Source organism: Etheostoma spectabile, chromosome 17, assembly GCF_008692095.1.
Source record: "Etheostoma spectabile isolate EspeVRDwgs_2016 chromosome 17, UIUC_Espe_1.0, whole genome shotgun sequence".
Classification (NCBI taxonomy): Eukaryota; Metazoa; Chordata; class Actinopteri; order Perciformes; family Percidae; genus Etheostoma; species Etheostoma spectabile.
This window is the reverse complement of record NC_045749.1, coordinates 15,607,469-15,633,351: the sequence shown is the minus strand read 5'-3', so window position 1 is coordinate 15,633,351 and position 25,883 is coordinate 15,607,469. Positions and strand designations below refer to the sequence as shown.

At 38.0% G+C, this 25,883-nt stretch overlaps 1 protein-coding gene across 36 annotated transcripts in view; it reads right to left on the bottom strand.

Moving 5' to 3' along the window:
• Positions 1-25,883, bottom strand: part of LOC116704888 (neurexin-1a) — a 261,617-nt gene that overhangs the window by 215,355 nt on the left and 20,379 nt on the right. The gene's annotated exons all lie outside the window — the stretch shown is intronic.

Below are 25,883 nucleotides of genomic sequence, written 5' to 3'. Positions count from 1 at the left end.
AAAAGCTTATCAAAGATACAGTACATTTGAAAGAGCACATACTGTACAACTGCAATGAGTCATGATTTGTCATGCTCTTTCTTGTCACTAAATGCCTAGATAATACATGTGATGTATCAATGTGAACAGAAATTAAAAGAAACATCCACTGTAAATTCACCTCCTGAAAGCAAAAAACACATCTATGGTTATCTCAACGAAAACCGTCTTTATAACGAATGTCATAGAACCATGTCTTTAATTGTGACCTGGCAAAACAATCCAACAACTTAGGCTTTGTTCAGTTTGGTCAGGCAACGCCAAGCATGCATTCACTTGAGACAAAAGTTAACAAGATGACTAGACAATAGACGAGTCTCTCCCTACTGAGTCTTAAACATGACCTCTTTCACCACACATTTGGAAAAACATACTACTTACTGAGCTGTCTTTGTTTCACATTTTACCTTTGTAAAAACATGCCGACTGTTCCAAAAACTATACAGTTATGAAAAAGCAATGCAAATACAGTATGTGTATCAAAAGGAAGATTCTGTCTAATTCCAATGTAACTAACCAGTAATGTATCCTAGTGGAATCTTTGTGCTGTTTCTACCCACAGCATCAGTCATCACATAAATAAAAACAAATTAAATCGTGTCTCTGCAGCTCTGGTGGAGACGTGTTCATTTTTACAAATGACGATGCGGTTATGTTAAATCTTACAGTAGAAGTGATAAACAATCAGGGTTTCGCTGCCTTTTTTCCCAATTTTGTTTCATCACATTTGTGCATGTGTGGTTTTTTTTAATTATGGCTAACGTAAAATAAAGATGGTATGTGAGTTGAACTGAATTATATTTATTGATTTTATTTAATACATTTTTAAATTAAACTGTGAAATAAAAATACAATGACTGAATGAATGATGCTTTCACCAGTTCCCATTTAGAAAAATAGAAAAATACCATTTGTGCAACAACATGCGGTAAATATTTTTTGTGTGCAAAGAAGCATTTAGTGAACAAACCCAAAGGTAACAAAAGGGGATCAAAGTGTCTCTGTGGAGTCCCTGACTGTTCTGTTTGTCCATTTAGAAATGTCATCGGCCAGGGGACTCCCCAGGATGCTGGCTAAAAGCTTCACTACAATGGTCTCCCCTTTTTATAGGCTGAGCTGGGAGATAAATAGTGATCTGTTTTTGTGTAAATCTGGTCACCAAGAGAGTCTGAGAGCAGAGGTTCTTATCCTGGACTAAACCAGGGTGAGGGTTGACGACCATCCTGGGGAAGGTTATGGTGCAGCGCAGATAAGAGCTTTTAACTCCAGCACAGAAGATGTGGATATGACTCAGGAACACAGTCATTGATCTGAACTGGAGGTAGAGTTATTATAATAATTATTTCTTTCTATTTTTGTACAAGATATCTCAAAAACTACTCCCCAGATTATCAAGACCTTGGGTATCATCATGGTTCACAGAATTGCTAATGATTCTAGTGATCCTTTGACTACTTCCTTGCACCAGCATTGGGTCCAAAAAATCCGTCAGACCACCACACCATGCCATTGTGGTTCTCAACATTCCATGCTTTCATATAGTATGTCTGTTAAAAATGAAATAGCAGGATTTCCCTAAAGGTTGCTGTTGATGGTCATGGCTCCAGAGGATGCTTTTTTATTGTTTTTGGCAACAATGACTCATGGCTAAAATTCTAATTTTGCACAGATTATATCTAATAATCTATAGACAAATTTCCTCGATATTTGCAATGAACAAAGTGCACAGAACTATTTGGTTCTAACAACCTCATGGATGCTCTGTGAATAGAAACAACATAAGTATGTTGTCTGTTGCAGCCAAAATCTATTGCTTTAGCCCAGTAATTACTTCCATAGTGGACAATTGCAGTGTTCAGTGAAGAATGTATTGTGCCCTATATACTGAGGCAGCCAGTAAGAGTGTGGGAGTTGGAGTTATCTCACTGTCACAGACCTGCAATTAATGTTTCCCTTTTTATCATACACAACCAAGGTCTTTTCTTAACCTTAACCAAGTGTTTTATTGTATTATTTCAAATTCACTATACTAAAGGTGTGGTTCACTTAGGCAGTGAACTATACCTTGTGCATAATGAATTTGAAATAATACAATATTATACACATTATTTTTCCCTACAACTTTAAGTGTGTATAATACACACGCTCGCGTGCACACACGCGCACACCCAAGAAAGGGTCTGATTGTGGTAATGAACCTAAAGAGAATTATCACCTGAATATTCACCTGATGGTTTATGTACAAAGCAAACTTTTGCCCACAGCAGGCAGCTGTTTTGAGACAAAAAAAGAACAGTGATTGTAGGTTTATCCATAATGTGGATGTGCAGATATTGTAGAAAGCAAGAAAAACACTGCTGAACATATGTCCAGGCTTTGTCAGAAACAGATCTATATCGACATTCTAATGTGGAAATAAGATTGATTGCTTTAAAAGTTAGAGGTGCTTTATCACACCTCCATAACTAATCTCCATCACTCAGATCCTTTCGACTTCATTGTAACTGACACTCATCACAAAAACACCTCCACACAACTGTGTAATGAGAAATTGCTTAAATCAAGCAGACAAGTAATTAATACCAGTTGGTGCTCCATATGCATACCTCCAGGAGGATGTGTGCCGATGTTAAACCAAGTTATAATTATGCCATTATGCAGCAGTAACATTTATTTCTATATCCAATGTAGCCCTCAGGCCCATGCTGTTTGCAGAGAGGAGAAATCTTATCTCAAGGTAAAAGCACAAACTTCATGGTAGATACTCTATGTTGCTCATTAGATGACGTTCCTCGGGGGACCAACTTGGGAAGGATCCACACCGGTGCCTTTGTTACCGCAGGCGAGTCACCAGGGAGGGGGAGACAACAGGGATCACAGGAAACAAACAGTGCAGCCAATCAGGATGCTCTCTGGATTACAGTACATACTCCCATATTCAACTTACACGAAGAAAGCATTGCTTTTTTCTCTCCTAATGTATGTCATTAGCAGGGACTCAAATGGGCGATAGAAGAGGGCTCAATGGAAAAAAAAAGTAAAAACAACAGGATGTGTAATAAACCCCTCACTGACTGTTTACTAAAATAAAAAACAATTCATATTTTCTGTATAGATTCAAATTGCCCATAATGCCTAGTCTGGTATTAACATTGTGCAAAGTTTAAAGAATATGTTTCTTCAGTCCTTTAACATTATTGCCAGTACTCAAATACTTGCATTTTAAATTAACTTGCAGATCCATCAACAGTCCAGGCTGCACATGATATCCTTTGTCACAATAATGGATTAAAGCCATTTCTGACCCTTACATTTTTAATGGGCAAATTGATCAAACCGTCACAGACAGAGTATATAAATGAAAATGTAAAGCACTGAATTAGAGGGTATTGAGAGCATGCTCATATAGTCCGAGCTGTAAATTATGGAGGGAGTGTGCTTAATGGCAGTTGTGGGTCCTAGAGTCACCCTTTATTAAGGTTTGGCCCTCATAAATCTATTCCATATTGAGCGCTCATTGTCACTGCTCCCTGGTGGACTAGCAATTCACGAGGCCTTTGAAGTGGGGGGGACACATGCAGAGTCTTTCAAAGCTCTAAAATAACGAGGAGGCAGAACTGTCAGGTGCATGGCTGAAAGAAAAAAAAAAATCGAGTTAAAGGAACACATCGGGAAATGTCAAAACTCCCCAGTGGGATCCCGTGACACTTTCAAAGAGATGTGGGTCACAGTGTTCATGTCACACAGAGCACTACACTCACGGACATTGTGGGTAATCTGTTTAATGTCCCTTTAAAAAGATACAAATTTATTATAAAAATTGACATTTATGTCATGCTGCAAATAGGGCCAGAGTCAAATCATAGGACTACTGGTCCATTTCATACTTAGAACATGGTTAGAACGTATGCAAGTGTATTGACAGTCACTGGTGCAGCACATACAGGTAAGCTATTCTAATAACTGCGAGCTGAATGCAGGTGTGGGTATCGGAGAAAGGAAAAGAGAAAGGAAGTACACACACACACTGAATATTTTAAATGGCATAAGACAACAAGTGTCAGATCTTAACAGGACAGTTTAATCACCACTTTGGGGAGGAATATTTTTAGGTTCTCAGGACCCCGATTTATGAGCTGTGTCTGTTTTATTGCAGCTCTATCTGAAGATGCTGATGGTTGGTGTTGGAATTTATTGAGTCAGGATTGACCTCCTGGTACTTTGCTGAGGTTTTATGGGTCACCAATATGGGTCGCAGGGCATGAATTACTACCAAACAAGCCTACGTCAATGACTTGTTATCCATCTGGGGACACACAAAAAAACTAAAAGACACCTCAATGCCTTTGATGTCTCTTTTACTTAAAGTCTGTTTTCAGGGAAGGTCTGTTTAACAGCTTTTTAAAAATATGCCTACAGCACCTATACATAAGGTCAGCTGTATCATACTTTAAGGCAGCTCAAATCAATAGTTTTATATTAACAACTAATTATATCACTATGTAATAGTTAGCTAGTTCATGAGTAAATATGGGGAGTGGTGGCCTAGAGGTTAAAGAAGCCACTGTAGAAGAACATCTTCTTTAGAAGAACATTTTAGTACCTTTCAGCTTATTGTTTTGGTTGTATGGTCGACGGTTTTGATTTGGCTGCTCAAGCAGACAGTGGTTTACAGGGAATAACTTATAGATAAACCCACTGTACTCTCTCTGCCCAGCAGATAGACTATTGTGGCAAGCTGGCAAACAAAGTGGAGCACTTAGCAACTAAAGAGCAAGATATTACCCTCAGGAGTTGGTGGAGAAGTTGTTACGCTTAACTTATGCCCCACCTCATGATTAGTTTCCGTTTGACTAGCTTTCAGTTTATAGTTGTCCATGCTTCCATTGCTCTTCCTTCAAAACAGCTGCAGCAAGCTACACATTCTATAAGCACCATTACAACATTATCTTAGCAGAAGTTGCTGAACAACATCAAAATAATTGTTGTATCATGATACTGTCCACTAGATCTCCATTTAGATCCAAATACATACACATAGTCCCTGAATCATGTTTCAGCTTTTCAGAAAGTGTAACGAAAATAATCACTCTAGTAAAAATAAATATTGAGGCTAGTGGAACAGACGCTAGCTTGAAAAAGGTGAGGGATTTAGCGATCTATATAGCGAAAGGATTAGGAAAGATTAATAAAACATTTGGGCACAAACAGTATCCTCGTCCCTAATCATAAAATGTGGAAAACCCATCCAATAGTCTGCTCTGATTCTACCAGTCAAAACAGGTATTTCTGTGGTGTGATCACCATATGATTTATGGCCCATTGATTGTATCCAATACAACGATCCTGTACCCCAATGTCAGCAATACTAATTCATTCTCACATTAGCTAGACTTGAATGTCCTACAGGGAATATCGAGGTCTAAAGGAGTGCAGACACTGTGACAAACACAACAGGGAAATGTATTAGAAGAGCTGTAAATATGATACTGACTTTTAGTAGCAATCTTGCTCTATGTACTTACTGTATATCTTTATCCTAGGAATGTCAACAACAGTGGTATGACATGCAATGTATTACTTGAAGTCTAGTAGGCATTATCAGCCCTCACACCACACACCTACATAGCAGTCGCAGAGTGAGACTTGTTTGCATTTGCACGCATCTCTGTTATCTTTCTTCCCTTCATTCCTCTCAACAGTACATCCTGCACATAGAAGTTCTGTCACTCCCGTGTGCAAGCAGCATGATTCATTGATACAAGTGTGCCTCTGGAGAATGAGCCGTTACTCTTCCTCCATCAGTAAATGCAATCTCACCACAATATGGCCATGGCAATTTGTCTTTATTTAAGTTGCCATTTGCCTTCTCAGCCACTGCCGCGTGGGTCATTCTCTTCCAGTCTATGGCAGTCTACTGTGGCTTCATGAGAACTGTTATTTTCTAATATGAGTAGACAATGCTTTTTTTTAAACCAAACACAGAAATATACAGTATATAAAATATTACAGAGATCGTTTACCTCACTTATTATAAAAAAATCCCTCAATATGGATGATATCACAGAATTAACATATTTATTTTGTGCTTTTCTTTCATGTGGGTGGCTAATTTTGTCTCTATTATCAAGTCAAAGAAAATCAATTTTACAGCCATTAGGGGAAGTTGTTTCCTGTGCTCATCTGCTGACGATGTGCATAGCACTCTAATATGAATTCACTCGAGTAGCTGCAGCCTGTGTAGGTGTGGCTCTGTTCCAACTGTGTCTGACCTAGCAGTGAAGACTGGGCTTCTGACTTGAGGCACTACATCTCAGGACTAATTACAGCAAGGGTTGCCAAGCAACTGCAGCAAATGGGGCCTTTGGGGTCCAGGGGTGGCCTAGTGGTCGAACCAGCACTAGTCACGTCTGTGATGGATCTTCATCTGCCCCCAGTGACCTTCTGGCCTTCTGAATTAAACAGAGCGTCCATGCTCCACACAACCTCCTGGGCACTGAGAGTGAGAATTTGGCTTATACAACAATATATGTGTATATGTGAATATACTGGCTGATAAAGCAGCAATACTGGTTTCGATGTATTCAATTTCAACAAATTTAGATTTAGCTGGTAGTTTCTTTTTCCTCCCTTATTTACGGTGCACCCATCTGCACCAACATACAAGCTAAACACTTTTTCTAATGACTAGTAAAGCAAAGTATCTGTCATCCACTCTATTATTAACTTAATTCCACATCATTGCATCCTTTCCCCATGTTTAGCCTCATTGCAATTACAAGGCTGTTTTGTGTTCAATGACAGCGTGGACATATTCAACACATGCCATCCCTCCTTCCCCTATGCCCTCCTGTTCCTGTCTCATTGTCTTATTCCCTGGTGAGTTATGTCTCTCGCAGAGAGGCAGACAGCAGCAGTCCCAAGACCTCCTCATAATTAGCACCCTTGTTTTTACCACAGGGATGCCAACAAGCTAATTACTGAGGAATAATCACATGTTTGTCAAGACCCCTGCAATCTCGGGTATGTAAACTGTGCATCTCTTGTCAGATTGTCTTGCTCAAACAAAAACACACAGCCAGTCTTGTGCACTCTCACTAAAGAACATTCTGTTTGGAAACAAGTTAGACATCTCTGCAAACAATTATTAAAGGTTGCTAATGATGAAAAACTCCATATTTGGGGAATCCATCACACTTTTTGTTGCCAGTCTTAGATACTTAAATAACAAAAGAACAATGAGCTTCTATTACATGCATGTGTGCCCAATGTGTGTGGGGTCAGCCCAGCTTTTGTGTGTTCTCCATGTGGGTATAATGGCTAAATATGCTCTGAAGCTGCTATCTTCAAACAGCCACCCACATGCACACACAAATGTGGAGTGTATGCTTGACCTTTATGTTGTAAAAAAGCATGTCACAAACTGCTGTGCACAATTAGCAAAGGGATTTTAAACACTTATAGTACTTGATGTGAGTGTGGCAAAATGAATTTCAATGACAGGCTCTAAAAGCCTATGTTTAGCTGTACTTGTTTAGACACACCTACTTGAGCATTGATAAAAATCTGACCCAACTGACATGCTGGCAAAACATTCATACATAATAAAAAACAGCAAAACAATAGTTGTTAACCAGCAACCGTATGTGCATGTGTTTGTGTGTGTGTATGTATGTAAACATATATATGTGTGTGTGTGTGTGTGTGTGTGTGTGTGTGTGTGTGTGTGTGTGTGTGTGTGTGTGTGTGTGTGTGTGTGTGTGTCTCTATTCTGCATACCTATTTGCCTTGTACATAAGAGCTATTTATCTGCTAATATGTATGTATGTTTGCGTTGGCACTGAATGTAAATTCACTGTGCGCTACTGACAACTGGAGCCAATAGCGGCTCTTTAACCCTATCTCAAGATCCAAACAATATATTGCAGTAGCTAATGGAGTAACAAGAGAACAAAGTTTGATTTCATTAGAGATAATTAAATAATGTCAAGATAAGAAATGGCAACTCAAAGCTTCTAAAAAACAAGCTCTTGGTTTTCCTCATAGCCGTGTACTACACATTTTGTATGCAAGCTTTTCAGAATTAACAAAAATGCTAAATGCTAACCACAATGCTATAATACACTTTTTATACCATGCCACTTGTTCAAACGCTTCGTCTGTTTATTCCTGAACTTTTTGAACTGGGAATGTCCCTTCAAATATGTAAAAAGAAACAATGTGAAACAATTATACAATGGCATTATCCTTTTCCTTACAGATGTTACAGGCTTGCACTAATATTCACACCACTGCCTGGGTCAGTGCTGACGTCTCAGTGGCTGGAGGGCGTCTGTTGTTTTTGTGAAAACAGGCTTCTTAGAGGAAGATTATTTTTATATATTGAGCTGTTTTGATATTACAGTGTAACCATACAGACATGTTTCTCTTACATTCGCAGTGAATCACACTTGCTTACATCACCCCACCTGGCATCGACACTGCGACTAGCTTTACAAAAAACACAAACTTTACAAACAGTAATGAATAACTTATATTTTGTTTTATCTCCACATAACATCTTTCTCTGATTGGGGCGTCTTGAGTAGAAGACAGCAATCAGGTCTGTTTCATGATTAGAGGAATGTTGTTTGACTTTTGGAAAGTCAAATAAGGACTTTGTCTAACTCATAAAAAACATAGGAAGTAACCACACTATTGCAGCTTTTATGTCCAATTTCTTTCAGAAAACATCTCAAAAACTATGTGACAATAGCAACAGCTATGAGTAGAGAGTAGACGTGTAAAAAATAAAAAAGGGGAAAAGTATTAAAACGAATGTAAAGATGAGAAAGCAGAGGTGCTACAAAAAGAGCCATGCCAACTCCAAACCAGTGAGAGGTACAGAGAGAGTTTTTGAGAGAGAAAAAAAAATTATGTGAAATAACCAAAACCAATTTGGTAGAACATGACTGATACAATCACTTATAGTAAGAAGATGATCGAGAGAAAAAAAAAAAAAAATGTTTTCAAGGCCTTTAAAAAGAGAGGAAACAAAGTCCTGAATTAAATGACGATGAATGATCAAGTGATCAAGTGATCAGTGATAGATTACACAGAGCTGTGACGTAATCTAATTGCCAATTGATGTTTTGAACATCGGCAATTTAGCACTTACAGGTTGAGATTGAACACTCAGATGCACATTCACACAGAGTTTGAGGATGCTTCTAAAAACTAAAAAATAGTCTGTCCAAGGTTTTGGAGGTAACAATTCAAAGCGGTTGTGCCGGGTCAAAGCTTCACAAACCTGACTGCAGCCTCTACACAACACCCAGCTCTCCAGTCAGCAGTGAGGTGCCTATTATTTATATTACACCACCACACAGCAAGAGCTGGTGCAAAGTTGCACTACATACTGGAACAAACAAGGAGTGCTGGGGACTGGTGGGTGTTATAGCATCCTAAAGACTAGTTTCCTTCTGTTGATCTGCCACTTTACCAAATATTTCCTTTATTCTTGCACCGTGTTCCCTGTCCCCCCTGCCCCCTGGCTCGCCTCCCTCTTTTCTGACCTCCTTCTGAGTGACTATGGTCCTTGCAGTCCACACGTCTGGTCATTAATAACCCTCTCTGCTCTGTTTTTCCTGCCAAACAGAGCAGCTTTGCTCTCATCCTGACACACATTAATTCCCCTTATTCATCTTCTGGCACCAAGGCCGGCATAGGCGGAATAACTGTTTGTTGAAAAAAAGGACAAAGAATTATAGATGGTGTGTTCATGATGACAGGGCTATTTGTTTCTCAAATAAGACCCAAGATAAAGTTCACAACAATCACTTTGTCAGCTCTCTTCTCCTCTTGAGGGATTTGTATTTACATAATATAATTATGTTTGCATGCGAGAAAGTATGCATATGCTGGACTTGACTAGTCAAGACGGTCTTTAACGGAAATAAATTACAGCATTGGTCACTTCATCAGTGGATTATGTTTTCCAGAGTAGCAACCTCTTGTGCTTATGGGCACATGATGACAGCATTTAAATAATTTTACATCACAATATGCTTATTGGACAGTGTGATGGTTGAGCGCTCTGTAAAAAAGTAAGTAAGTAAACCTTGAGTCATAATTGTTTTGTCAAGCAACTCCGAAATACAAAAAAACCTGAGGGTTGGATAAGAGGTCGGTAGGAAGAATAGGTGAAAGTCTGGAGCGAAGGCTTTTGTTTGTTCAACAGCCTGATGTGATGCTGGCACCAAGGTGGACATGGTTTGTTTGGATATTAGAGGCAGATAACTGAATCTCCTCCCTGAAGGTAACAAATGGTACTGGTTGCTGAGGTTATGGGTGGGGTCCGATCTGATGAGTCTCCTTTTCCTGATGGTCTGTTTGTCAAATATGGTTGTCAGAATGGTCTGGGGTTGTCCAATGATCTTAATATGCTCTCTCTTTTACTGTCTCCCCCACCTCCTTATCTCTCATCTTTCTCTATATTTTATGCATGTGTGTGCATCTGCAGTAGCTCACTGCATACAGTCTGACTGATTAATCACGAGGCTCAATGGACACTGCTGACCTGAATGATTTTATTTTGTTGTTGCTATAACCGTACACTTAAATTAAATGTGAATAATACTAAATTGCAGCCCCAACGACCCCGGTACCTCAATAATCCTATAGTGCATCAGTTGTGACACAATGCCCAGCATAGACTCCACCACCCTCAGTGTACATAGAAGTCCCACAGCAGCACCAGCATCTCCTCATTCAAATCGGAGCTGCTCCAGCTCCACTGACAGTGAGAAATGGATTTAATAGCCCGAGAAAAGCTTGTCAGCAGTCTTAAAAACCACAATGTTAGGACAGTTTTTTTACTCAGCGCTGGATCCCCAGGGTATTGCAGTGGGAGGGATATTGGAAATATTGGAAAATACCAATGTCATCATAGCATTCAGTTTTTGGTCTTCTCTGTAATTATTCATTGCCTAGTTACTGTGAAGCTGTGTGCAGTAGCGGTGATTCTGTGTGTAAAATCACATGAGTAGATGAGTTACATGTATTATGAGAGAGAGTGCTAAAGCTGCCCGTATTGTATAAATAAATTAAAGTTGGTGTTTGATTGGATCTGTTGCAGTGGCTGTTACATTACTGTGTTATATTACTGCTAATTACTATGCTGTTCCAAACGCGTAATGAAATGACTCACTGAAGTGTTATTTGATTATATATAAAAGCTGACGGAATGACAATGACTGTGCCTTGCCAACATTCCCAGTTAAACATACTGTGCCTCTTAAATAAGCACACAGTTACACAGAGCAAAGTAGTCAGGCTTTTTGTGCAAACAAAGAAATAAAAATGTAAGACACTGCCTTTCAGTAAAAGTACTTTTACATTTTTCAGCGCAGTATCCTTATAGATAATATTCTTTCTCCTTTTCCAGGGAGTGCTTGGTGTGAAATAATTTTATTGATAATCTGCCTCTAGCTACACTCTAGGCTTATGCATTGCAATGCATGCACCAGGGGAACTTTAGGAGGGAGAGAAATCCAATCAGAACTGCATCAGCTTCATCACTGGGCCAGAGAAGAAACAGGATTTAAAGGATTGTGTACCTTTTATCAGGCACTTTATGTAGTGGTGCACTGCAATACTGTCCATCAGAACAGCTTTGAAATGAAGCACATGAGGAAGGTAGGACTGTGGCTGTCTCAGCCATAATTGTGCAGAGCCCTATCTAGCTGTCGTCACTCCAGGGGAACAGTAGGCAGCTCAGGGGCGTGTTGTAATATTTCACACTTAATGATGTGCAAGGCATCCTCAGCTCTTATCTGCAGGCCTATTTTAGTCACTGACACAACCTCTAAATTACACAGCAAATGCAGCCCTATTACTGTTAAACTGTTCATATAATGTTTCTTAGAACCGCAATACCCATACACAAGTCAAATATCCTTTTGAAACAAGAAATACCACTTTGAGGTTGTATGTCTCCGCCAACCAGTCGGGATGTTGTTTACATCCATGTCTGTCCAGACTCAAATACATGTAGTGAAGACTAATATAATATAAGGCACGAAGTATATATTTAACGTGTGTAAGCTCAACACACACACACACACACACACTATACAATCACCACAGTTTCAAAAAAATAGCGTGACAAATTCAGTGTCAGACCAAATGTCTTCTGTTTAAGTTATGTCATCACTTCATCATTTTATCCTATTAGATATTTGTGTGAAGTGTTAATAAGTAGCACAGGAAACCTTGAGTTATGCAAGGTCATAGTGACCTTAACTTTTGAACACCACATTTTTATGAGTTCATTCCTACTGTGAGCCAAATTTGAAATGGATGGGCGGATGGACGGTCAACCCGAAAACAAAAGGCCTCTGGTTACTGCTGTTGTGTGCGCGGAGGCCATTAAATAAATGAAGTCTGCTATCCTAGACTTCACACATGATGTAAGCCTCAGAGATCTGCAGATTACCTAAATGTTCAGCGTGTCAGGCTTTTTTTTAAACCTCTGGCTAAATAGATAATAAATAAAATAATTAATTAAAAAAATAACAATTACCGTTGAGCCAATTAAGTTTCACATTATACAATATCTTGCTCCGGAGAGGATTTACTGCAAGCATTCAAATACAGATTTGATGGTAACATACTGAAATTGTGCAAAAATAGCAATGAAATAGAAAATGTTCAATCTCCATATCAAATGTCCAGCTGTGATAGGAAATTTAATTTTGAACCAGTCACAGGCAAACTAAATATTCAATTTACTTTAACGTCACTCCATTTTATATGAAAATAGGATAAAAAAATGAGTATCAAACGGATATATGGCCAGATTCGGATATTATTCTAAAGCCTAGTTGTTCAATGAATCAGAACAAAATACCACATACAAAGCAGTATTTACAGTGGCTTGGATTTACACACACGCTAAAGTTGGTTAAAAAAATATATATATTTTGAAAATTTGAAGAACTTTCCATAAGATCATCTCTCAAAACCAGCTAACTGAAATAACTCCATGCCAATCTCTAGGTATGGTAAAGGGTATGTGATGATGTGGTTTTTTTTTAATTCCAAAGGCCAAGGGAACTTTATCAGGATGCATAGTATCCTGGGTCCATGAAATAACTGGCCTTTAATAATAACAATCTGCCTACCTCTATGGGAATTTAACATAGGGGTATGTATACTTATCTGTATTTCAAGGAAGAACAGTTATTTATTTACAATGCATTATTTATTCACAAAGATAATTGGTGTCCTTAAAAGGTTGAATTTTCCTAATTTTTTTGAATTACGGCATTAAAATCAATTTCCAAAAGATGTTTTTTATTCCTCTTTTTAATCAACTTTAGCATGGGTGTGTAAACTTATACAAGGTACTGTATATCCAACTATTGTGTCTTGGGTTGGTGGGTTGTTGCATAAAAATGCATTAAATTTGGTTGTCCAATCAAAAAAATGTATAAACATACATATTTAGAAGCACTTCACCTCCATCTGAGTTTGATTCTGACTTTATCTACAGCATAACCGTACCGGTGTAGCTACAGTGGGATTGGATATGTTTATCCATCTTTTCTCATAATTACATTCATTTTACTAGATTAACACTATTTATCTTAACTTGTTTGCTTGTTGGGTCTTAATGTGTTGTTAAATCACTGTTTAATTAGATTAATTTATTAACTTCCTATTGAAAGCCCAACTTGAATGTCCAGAGGTATAACTTTGAACTATAATACCCAGATAACAGAGAGAGAGAGACAGAATATGAAAGAGAGATTTTCTCAACCAAACACTCCCACGCTGCTGTTTAGGAGACAACTTCGTATTGAGCTTTGATTTTTAATCTCCTGCAGGTGAAGTGACCATTCTCAACACCAGAAATTAATTTCAGCAAGAAGGAAAAATGTGTGTGATCTCAGTTACGGTTTATAAGATGCCCTTCTGACGTACCCCCACTTTGTGATGCTGCAGATAAAGCCTATTTTTATGTAAAATCTGGCCTACTGTAGCTTTAATCAAATAACTGCTCGCTGGTATTTTTTGAGTTCTTCAATGAAACCAATAGGCATGGGCACTTTACCCTTTCTAACAAAATCAAAAAGCCTTTTTAGGAGAGCTGATGAAGGGATGATTATTCTTTGTGATCCAGTGTATAATCTGATGCACTCACATGAAATAAAGTGTATGGCATACAAAATCAGTCCATCATTGATTGAACTGTTGCCTAGCGTTCCATGTTCCTCAATGCAATGTAAAGGCTAACTGTGCTGCTTTTTTTGCCAAATTATGCACTCACTGCACTGGACACAATCCCACAAGCAAAAAATGATAAAGCCCAAGGATGAATAACGGGTGGTTGTAAACAAAAATGAAAATTAATGATCTAGGTTGGCTTGACTCAGACAGCCACTTTATTTATGTGGAGCCTTGCTGTGGTAGCACGTTCATGGTAACCTGGACATTTTGACAACTCCCTGGTGACCTTGTCCTGAGCTCAGCAACAGGGAATTATGACCTCAGCATGGCCATCTGAAAGCAATATATTTAGAGTTCATTATGTCGTTCACCACAGGCAGCACAGGGTTGATCAAGCACTGTATATGAAAATGGTTTGAACAGGGAAACCTGGGAAACAACCTATCAAATGATCCTATTTCTCTCAAGTGACTCAAAGTGTTTTAAGATTATAAAAGGAGAAGATATTGTTTGTAACACAGATCAAAGGCTGATTTTGTCAGAATGATTCTAAGATTGACAATGCAAATCTAGGTAAATGTATTCATCAACTTCCAACTGTCACTTGCTTGCCATTATATTGTCATTTTTTTCAATGTACCAAGAAAATAGAACATACTCATTCCTTTGAACGATTATCATTCCTCAAGTAGCTTAATTGTAGTGTGAGATATCACTGAGGCCTGCACGAAAAACACCCGTTAAAGTGATTTGGAGACTAAACACTGTAGGGAATTACCACAAATGAAACAATTAATTTCATCTATAATTCATGAGAGGTGTGAATGCCTCTAGAGAGAATAGATATGAATGATACATTCAGTTTTATCTCATGAAGATATGTATAATGCAATACTAACTGGTGACTATGCTAACAAGGTGGTATTGAAATTGTTAGCTCTGAATCATCAACAAACAGCAATCACGTCATGACTTCAACCCAAATGCTGCGAATTCTTACTTTGTTTATCCATGAATGTTTCGGCGTGATATTACTTTGATTAGTAATGATAATTCTCATTATGCCCTACTGTAAAAACAATGAAATCAAGAACAGGACTATTGCTGCCAATTGGATGTTATTCCGAGGTGGATCTTATCCATAAGTCAAAATCAAGAGTGCACTAATGTCTAGGAACTCATCAGGTATGTGAGTTGAGTCATCCAATCTCCCACTGTCTTTCATGCGCTTGTTCTCTCTTTTTTAGGATGTGTAGGCCACGCACAGGTGATTTGAATCCAAGGAGCGGAGAGGAAAAAGCCAATGCAAGAAATGAAAGGGGCGGGCAAATGAATAACACAGAGGCAGACGAATCTCCTGCATCCAGAGTGAAAAAGCATTTCTTAAGATGAGCAGCAGAAATAGGCCCACTGATAAAAGATGGTGAATGCCACTACACAGAGCTTCAATCTCTCATCCATAAATAGCACATTTTCACAATTCATGTCATTAGGGTTTGCATTTGTTTTTAATTGATCATGAACAACAAAATGATGAGAAATGCAGCTGAGTCATATGGCAACAACTAAGAAGATGATGCCACGTTTTTAAATGATACATTTGCTCAAAAGTCACCTTCCTTCCGCTGAATGTTTAGTTATGTATAATGATTGATAGCAACACGTTTGTGTCCATTAAAATTCATGAAACCTTTATTCCGAGCAACAACACAATTTGTCTTCAAGTGGAGTAGATATTGTACTTTGCTTATAATTAAATAAGGGACGTGATCAATTTGCTAACCAAAGATGAGCTTATCAAAAATAGAGGTTAATGAGATGCTGCTTAGAGTAAAGTGATGTATTGTTCCTGTTATGCAACTTCATATGTTACTCCTCTGAACGGGGAAAAAAAAACGCATACACATTTGCAAGAAGAGGAAGAGAAACGTTTGGTATATATACTGCATATACATATATAAAGGGAACACAAGTTTCCCTTTTAAGAATAGTTCTGTCCCTCAGGACATGTTGGTCTTGAGCATAATGACTCTCAGTGCAGACCTTGTGAGACAAATTGCCACTGACCCCCATGGATTTTCCAGGGCACACTCGATTGGAAATGGACTATTCAATTTCCCACAGGGAGCCTTGCCATTTCCTCGCTGTGCATCATTGAAAAGGCATCCACTTTTGGGTTTTGTTGGTCAGAGAAAAATATTGACAGACAAAAACTCTTTGGTCCTAATTATTGATTTATTTATATTAGTTTTTTGAAGTAAACCACTGGGATTACTAAAGGCCATTTTTTCCCATTATTCTTATGTATTTAAACTACTAAAAAAGAAGTAAGTGTCAACATAAGTGACAATTGCTTGGTTCATGATGTCATTTTAAAAAGGCTTTACAAATCTATATGACAATATGTAAGTACTGTACAAATCAATAATGTTATGGTGATCAAAAAAGCCTAATTTTACAAATAATTACAACCCAACCTAAACGGATGTCAGGTATTTCCAACTTGGTGTTTATTAATCTTACAACATTTACATTTTAAAATGATTCCTGTGCATGCTAATGATTCATCATTCCTAGTTGGTTACATTGTGTGTGGAGACTCTTCTAACAACAACCAAACCCCAAATGGATGCTTTATGTATGTGTGTATAAACTTTTCACTAATGTCTGATCAGATACTGATCCACAACTGTCTGTTTGGGGTGGAAATAAATGTTTTTAGGACTTTTAGGAAATCTATAATGAATGAGCTAGGAAGCTGGTATTCAAAGTTTTAGCAACTACAGCCCTGGGACGCGTTCCTATGTCTCAGTGTGTTGTTTGTAACTGTTTGTTAATGTTATGTTTAGATTTTATTTCTGAACATAAAAATACAAATTTGATCACAAAAAAAAACTAGCAACTACAGTACAAGCATTAAAAGGACAACAGAATATTTATCACTCATTTTAAAAATACTTTGACATGTATAACGGTATTTATTTGTGGATAGCATTTGTAATCAGTATGGCTTATTTAAAAGTCATCATCTGTAATGTGTTTTTATTTGTGTTTAATGAAGAACACCTTTGTCTCTGTTGTATTAACCTTCATTTTTCTCCATTTTTTCCCCAGTAAACACTGTAGTGCCACCATGAAAACAGGCACGGGAAGAACAAATGAATATGTCTTGGAGGGTGAGTGAATTCATATAAATTAGTCACACCGTATCCTTTTTCTCCGACATGTCTGGAAAGTAACACACTGCAGACTTACAGTGTAAAGGGAGAAGATGAATGGACCATTAAAGATGGGGGTAATAACAATCTCTTTGAAGGCAGCTAAGTCACTGGTTCGCTCTCATAAATCACCCACACAAAGCAGCACTACAGTACCATGCGTCGCACTATAAACATGTATTGTGCACTTTTTTTGTTTAAAATCTCATTTCATATTGAAAAGACAAATATGATTGCCTGCCCTATAAAGTACATCATAACAACACCTGGCAGCATTCTTCTAGTGGAGGCCAGTAAAACGGCCATAATCTGTGATCTAAAAGCTGAACTATAACTAAATAAACTGACGTGCAAAGGATGAATTTCACAGTCTACAGCTGAAGCATGGGTATCTCCTTTTTATCCATTTTCTGCTCATCCACTCCCTTCTGCTAGCCAAGAAATAGAGTTTTTCATCACTGCAGTCTCTCACTGGCATCGACCAGCAATATTGATCTGGAGCAGATCTCCTTCCACTCTACCTGGGGAGCCAGATGAGCCTTGTTCATATTGATCCAATCTTTTTATTCTACATCATACTTCAGCCTCTACTTAGATTGGGAAAATATATATATGCTTGTCATCTTTTATAATAAATATTCTTTTGGAATAGCATTGATAACTATTTATCCAAGGATTTGTTATCATTGATGATGTACACGAGAAGACAGGAGTACTTTGGAAACATGCTTCCAACCTCAGAAAAAGTGGCTGTTATGACAGTTCAGAGAAGGGAAGGCACACCACTGCTTATCTGACTCAGGATGCCGGCAATGAAGCTGAGATTGGCACAAAGAGGCAAAACATGTCCATCAGAAAGCCGGGCAGGCACTTCTGATGTTTGAAAATAAATGTTTGCTCAAAGCCAACAAACCTAATTCTCTTCGAAACGAAAACGCATACAATGTCTGAGTGTTTTTCTTCTTTCCCTCATTACTGTATTTTCTGTTTTATAATCCCACTTCATCGCACTTATTCTTTCCACATATCATCATCCTCTCCCCTTCTCTGCCCATTTCCTTGTGCTCATTCTTTAAATGCCTCTCTGTGTCTGCTTTAAGTCCTTCACTCTTTCTGTGTGTCTTCCTGCCTCCCCCTCAGGAGCAGAATCCGTGGTAATGTACTAATCTGTGGAGCTTTAGTGCAGTCTTGCCAATCTGCCTTGTCAAGATACACAAATCTCACTCCAGGCAATTACAGGCCTTTTTTCTCTGCACTGCAAAGGAGTCTGTTTCCCCATCTCGGTGAAAACTGCCTATGTGACCCATCAAGTACAGTTACCTTGTTTGTAGCAAACACTGATGGCCCTGGGGTGGTACTGTATATGAAACAGCTAGGCGGTGCAGGCATGAAAGATAAATTAGTATGTATTATGCAAGCTGAAAGTGGGAAGAATTCAGTGTGCATTTAATCTTTAGTGTAATAATGTTAGTTTAGACAACCTATGCCTTTGAGCCCACCAAGAAAACAAGGAAACCTGTACCTTCTCAAGCTGACTGCATACAAATGATGGCCTAACAGTTTTGAGAAATTACTAGTAGCATGTATGGAAAAAGTACTAGAATACCACAGTATTATCAAACTAGTAAATTGAAGATCACCTTTAGCTACAAAATAAACTGCATTAACATGTCAACATAAACAGACAAATGGAACTGGCTGTGAACCGCACCACTGAGCCCTTACTGTACGTCCAAACCAACAATAAATTATTTTTGCTATAGCTGGATTTGCAGCCTGTGGATACAACTGATAATCAATTATAAATGAACAACCATCTTTGTCACTATAGTAAATAGTCAAGAATTTACCAGAAAAAAGGTCAAAACTCACACCAATGAGCAACGATAAACAAAAATGAACAGGGCGACAGGACCAACAATCTTTATTAGGCTATAAATTAAATAACCTGCCACTCTAACGGCAGCATAAAGCATCACCAATGCAGTCACCACAAATATGTAAAGACAATATAAACTCAACTGAAGCATAACTTAGAGCACACGCAGTGCCTGCATAGTTTACAGAAGAGTACTCACACCTCACAGAAGGTAGAAGATCTTAAGCAAATGTAGAAGCCACCGCTGGAGGACCCACAATGAGCATATCAGCTAGACCCAGCATGAACCTGTTGGCCACTCAGCACCCTGGGTATGTTTGATTTTGGTCAAACAGCATGCCCTCTGGGCTAAATCAGTGATTGATAAAGGTAAAATCCAGTTATATTATTGCCAATCTTTACCACAAAACATAATAAAATCATCCTTTGGTACATTTCATTGGTGTACATTTTTTGTACTGCTCACAAACTGCTGGGCCCTGGTACAGTTGTTCTTAAAGGAACAACTTATTGGGACTTTAGCTTGTTCACCGTATCCCCCTTAGACAAGTCGATACATACCCTTCTCATCTCCATGCGTGTCTTAACTTTGTTTGATGGGCCCACCGGCAGCTTAACCTAGCAAAGATCCTGGAGGTTTCCGGCTTCAACTAGCCTACTGCTCCCAATAAGTGACAAAATGTGTTCCTATTTACATGTTGTGGTTTGTATAGTCATAGGGTGTACAAATAACAAGGTCACAGGAGACATAGCCATCTTCTAACCGTGTATAAACTGGAAACTATATTCTCAGAAAGGAAAAGCACTGCTACTCTCTGCTCAGGGCTTCTCAGGTGCTACAAGCATATCACTCCGCCCATGTGGCAGAAGTAGCAGTGCTTCGCCCTTCTGAGAATATAGTTCCCAGGTAGAGGATGGCTGTGTCTCATGTGACCTCTTTTGAAGTTATGAAATTGTACTTGCAAATAACCTCTTTACTTTATGTTTTTAATGTGCATATACACCAAGATTATGTCAGGCTAGTCAAAATGTTTATCATAATGTTCCATAAGGTTCTTAAAGTTGACTGATCCAATCAGTATTATAGATGTTACCAATGTATTGGATCTGTGCCTTACTAATCAAATAGCACCACTTGACTGTACAACCAAATCCATATCTTGCTTAAAAATAATGATAACAGTTATTCATCACACGTCCCCCCTCACTCCAGCATTAATCATGTTTTTCATACTGCTGTTATGAAGGAACATGAGTAATCATATGTGTGAAATTAGTTTTGACAGAATTCAGGTGTCATTCTTTTCAATCAATGCATATACGTGAAGCCACTTTATCATTTCTATAGTAGTCTACCAATTATTTTGGTATGCTGCAACAAGTCTTAGTAGTTGTCTTGAGCGGCCGGTTGTCTGCAGCTAATCAGGGTGTTAGTGCAAATAAAACTGTAAATCAGTTGTATTTATCATAGGGATTTAAAGATATTTAAGGGATGAGCCTGCTGTCTTTTGAGCTTTAAATTTTAGGTTGGTCAACAGGAATATCTGCTTAAGCTTGCCAAAAAAAGGTCTGCTGAAACACTTAGACTTAGACGTAGACTTCTCTTTATTAATCCTTTTGGGATGACTTGAGGACTTTTTAGAAAGTCTTACCAAAGATGTGGACAGAAATAGCTGCTGAGACATAAACGCTAAAACTGAGCAAAACTGTGACACTTGCGAGATAATGCCATTAAACGTTTTCCCTCACCTCCATTTGTATAACGTCTTAATGAGTTTCTCTTATGGAGTTGTATGAATGTGACAGAAATTGCAAGGCTGCACATAATGCTGCTATTCTGAAACTGTCTTTGTTAATCATTTCATACTGTTACTTTTATACTTTGTAATTGCTTTTAGTAGGATAGGGTAGGATCATTTTTTTATCAATTTATTAATCTAGTAGTTGGTCGGCACCGAGACCTGAGATCTTATTTTGTCCTCCTCATCCTCCTGTGTTGTGAGAATTACAAAAAAGTATCTATCCATCTATCTATCTATCTATCTATCTATCTATCTATCTATCTATCTATCTATCTATCTATCTATCTATCTATCTATCTATCTATCTATCTAATGATAAGGGGTCTTTCAGTAAGCACTTAGATTTTGCTTGCTGTATATTGGATGTCTTTATAAGAACCCAGTATAAAGTAAAAACTGTAAATCTCCCTAAATGACGCTATCAAACATAGTGAACTCATCTCGGACCAAACATTTTTTATTTGCACATTATATTTTCACAATCATGTTCTGATTGAGAGCTACTTATTTGTATGCAATATGAGATTAATTCAGTCTGGAGTTTTCTGACCAGATGGTGATGATGTTACCCATATGCCAAGAGCTAGAGATAAACCCAATTTAGTTTTTGTTGAAAATTCTGAGTCAGCTTCTCAAACAGCCTTTCCACTGACATTTTACATAATGAGAGTCCAGATGACCACTCACTGTAAGGTGTTACTATCTCTGAGAGTGTCCTCCAGGAGAAGTGTTAATCAAAACCGTCAGAAATGAGCTCTCCATGCCACCCTTACTAAAAGACGCCTTTCTTTTTTATTTCTTTTTTATTACAAACATCTATCTACTTTATTATTCCAAATGAAATGATTGCAACCCCAGATATGCTTACTATCTTGGGTTAACGCTGAGTAAATTGAAATCCTGAGGGAGTCAATGGAACTAAAAATATTTCACTGACAGTTTTCCAGGTTTCATGTGAAGCTAAAAAGGCAACATCTGTTGTTGATTCAACGCACACCACATGGTATTGTGTTACCTGTCAGTTTAAGAAGGAAGAAAGTCTTCACAAGTTGTAGTTTGACATGCCATTGCACATTATCTAACATAACTTTTACTTCAGATGGGGTACTCTTTTTTTACATCTATCGTCGTAAAATATAAGGCCACTCTAAATGAGATCATTGTGAGACTAAAATATAAACAGAAATACAAATAGATATACAGGTTTATCATGTCAGAACATCATGAAGTAAAAAAGAATGGAATGCCAGGAACCAACACACACAAACAACAGACAAACAAACAAACAAATGCACCCACACCCCTTTGAGCTAAAAAGACACTATGAATAGTTATAAGAAGGCCTAATAAAATACCTTTCATTGATTTTTTTAAAAGTCGTTATTTCTGACTGAATTGTAGCGTCATGTGTAAAAGTATGTTGCTATACCCTGACACATTTCACCTGTCAGCTTACAAACCTGGCAACTTAACTGTAATTCAAAGAAGTGAAACCCAACCCCCTACACAAGCCCACGTCAAACTGCTGTGCTGGGTTTAGCTTTTCTAATAGATAGGTAACCAGATTTGTTTGACAATCATACTGTAAAATACACATAATACTGCTTTACCTGAAGACATGTATCACATACACCTACAAATTGTTGAGGAGTAAAATACACAAAAAAGTCCACAGGCTTATGTCCATTGTGATCCTTTGGTATAACCATAACCATTTAATCCACTAAAAGGAAAAGCCAAAACATTCCAGAAAATGAAAATGATTTCTACTGCTTGCCATGGTGCTGTCACAGGCAAATTAGGTCAGGAAAGCATTCCATTGGAATTCCATCAATGAACAGGGATTTCAACACATACTTTTCGGTTTCTTTGACAATTTTGAAATCCATGATCTGTTAGTTTGATGGCTGTAAAATGACATAAAAGTCACTAACATGTGAGACTTAATTCTGGTTGCACACCAATGTGTCGTTCTCTTTGGGAACCACTGACTGATGGACTTTCCCAGCCAAGTATAATCCTTACAAATAAGTAACAAAGATGAAGCCACTGAAGTGTAGAGCTCAGTAGATTTTACAGTAACAACCTGGATATCAGAATGCAAGGTTACAAATTCCTTTACCCAAAAGATTCAAAATGCATGTACAATAGCCTGTCAGTGTTGCTATTTTTTTAAGTGCTTGGAGCTCTTAAAATGTTGGTCTATCATGACATATTCAGGTATGCAGATGTTTACACTTTGCGTAATATCGGACTAAAACATCTTACAGAGCTTGTGTTGAGTATGTCAAGTGAGGCTTTTTAATGTCTTTTACTGACCTGAACACACTCCTACAGCACTTGCTCACCCAGCTGTGCTAAATCCCGGTTTACAGATCTATACAGCATTGTTCTGGGCCATAAGGACTATATTTGCACATCTCCTCACAATGTGCTTTTTCTTTATCAGATGGGACACTAACTTTAGAATCTAGCTACTGCACATACAGTATGTCTGTTTTACTTTGCATGTGATTTAATGAGGCATACTATATGCACTGTTCTAATGCCAACATACCACAATTTGTTGAACAAACCTTGATGCTGGCATTGTTTTTGTCTCATGTGGCATGGGTTTATTCATAAAACCTAAGAAAATACACACACACACACATATTTAAATCTTGGTTCTATACAGCAACTTCAACTGTATGATTTCTTTTACTGTTACAACCAACGCAAACCACAGTGGATTTGTATGTGTGAGAACAAAAATTAGCATAACCTTTGCAATGTGAAAGTGATAGCTGGATACAGACTTAGTTGCTATTCGAAGCCATCTGTCAGCCAAGTGTGTGACAAACTCTTAAAAGACACTGGTGTATCAGCATTCTCTAAAATATAAATAAAAATCAATGGTGCATTTTACACATCCACTTAATTTAACATGAAAATATTGCACATTGCGTGCAAAAAAACTAGCAAAGAGATCTGCACCCCAACCCCACAGATATCCCCAGAATGTACAAGGGACAAGGGACAATTTCCATCTTTGGAAAGTGAAAGCAATCACATTAAAAAGTATACTAATTTTGAAATGGCCCAGTCGCACCTGTAAGCCTGTCTGCACAGCCTGCAGTTCCTCTTAAGCTGCACATGGCAGTTTATTGTGATGAGAGCAATTAAATACCCAGTGATTTGTGTGCCAGTGGTAATATGACTTATCCTACTGTATGCCTTGCTTTTTATAGCTGGATGGAAACAAGGTTTTAGGAATCCAGTGTCAATACACCAGCTGAAAGTAGCACACAGAAACTAGCCTGTCCTCAAGGGACTAGCCATGAAACAGAGGATAAACAATACAAGTGGTTAACGTGGCACAGGAGGACCTCAGTGGGGCGGGGTGGCGGTCGGTGGGTGGCATGGGCTAACATAATACACAATACTATCACAAGCTTAAAGCAGACAATGAATGCAGGCACTGTCCTCGCTCCAGATTTAATACTCAAATGGGGATATGTGTTTGTGACTACACAGTACATAACTGGACTGACACAGAGGACAACTGACAAAGGCCAAAATTAGAAGCAGTGTGCTACGTATGTCAGATTTTCGCCTTATCAGCATTCTCTCAATCTCTCCCTGTGGTTTCCCTTCTGCCACAGCTAACTGGGTGTTGTGTGGTAAAAACCTGTGGGTTTCAGATAAGGCAAATAGTGTACATTTTAAACACCAGTCAGCATCATGTGTGTATCACGGGTCTAAAAAGGGTTAAATAGTCATCTATTTGACAACTCAGTTAATGTAAAACTACAAATGTGATGTAAAACTAATGTAAGGGCAGTAATCAGATTTTCATAGATTATATACTTGTAGCCTGTTTTGCTCATGTATACATGTTACATGTATGTTTCAAACAGCAAAATGCCATTACATTGGAAAATAAGTATTTGTGTTTACATAACAGCAACTGCCAAGATCAGTTTAACACAATTAGGGCAACAACAACTAGTCAATTAGACCAAGGATTTTTGGAACCACCCACAGTGGTGTATTTGTAATTCAATTCAAACATTTAAAGTAGACCTACATCTCTTGTGTGTATGTCAAGGATGTGGGTAATGAAAAGCCAACTGCTACAGTATGCATCAACTTGCCAAACCATAGAAAATAAGGAGGGCTGTGGAAATGACACTTACCTTAGGAGATGAGAAAATCAATCTCTACATTCTTTAATGGAGAATTGTTTGTGTGTGTGTGTGTGTGTGTGTGTGTGTGTATTCACACATATCACCGCAGCTTTGACTTCTAGCAGCAAAATATGACATTACAATAGCTAAGATTCCTGCTCACACAGCACAAAGTAATACACTGTACACCCACAGGACAGTTTGAAAACTTACCTGGTCAGATGGTACATCACAAGTATTTGATAAGAGATAGCATTCATTTTATAATACAGTGACAACACACAATTTTTATTTGGTATTGCAAAATAGTTCAAAATGTTTCAAAAATGCTTGTTAAAAGCAATTGCGAAACTAAAACAACTGTCAAAGCAACACGCAAAATCAAAGAAAACATTTCAGAATTTGAGTGGAACACTTGAACGTCGCATCATTGTTTTTGTATATTTGCATTTTGTTTCATTATTTTTTAAATTTTAAATTTAATTTTTATTCCATGTCATCCTCCAATTAGTAAACCACAAACACACTGACATTCAAGTTCCCCACACTTCAGTAAGCTTATGAT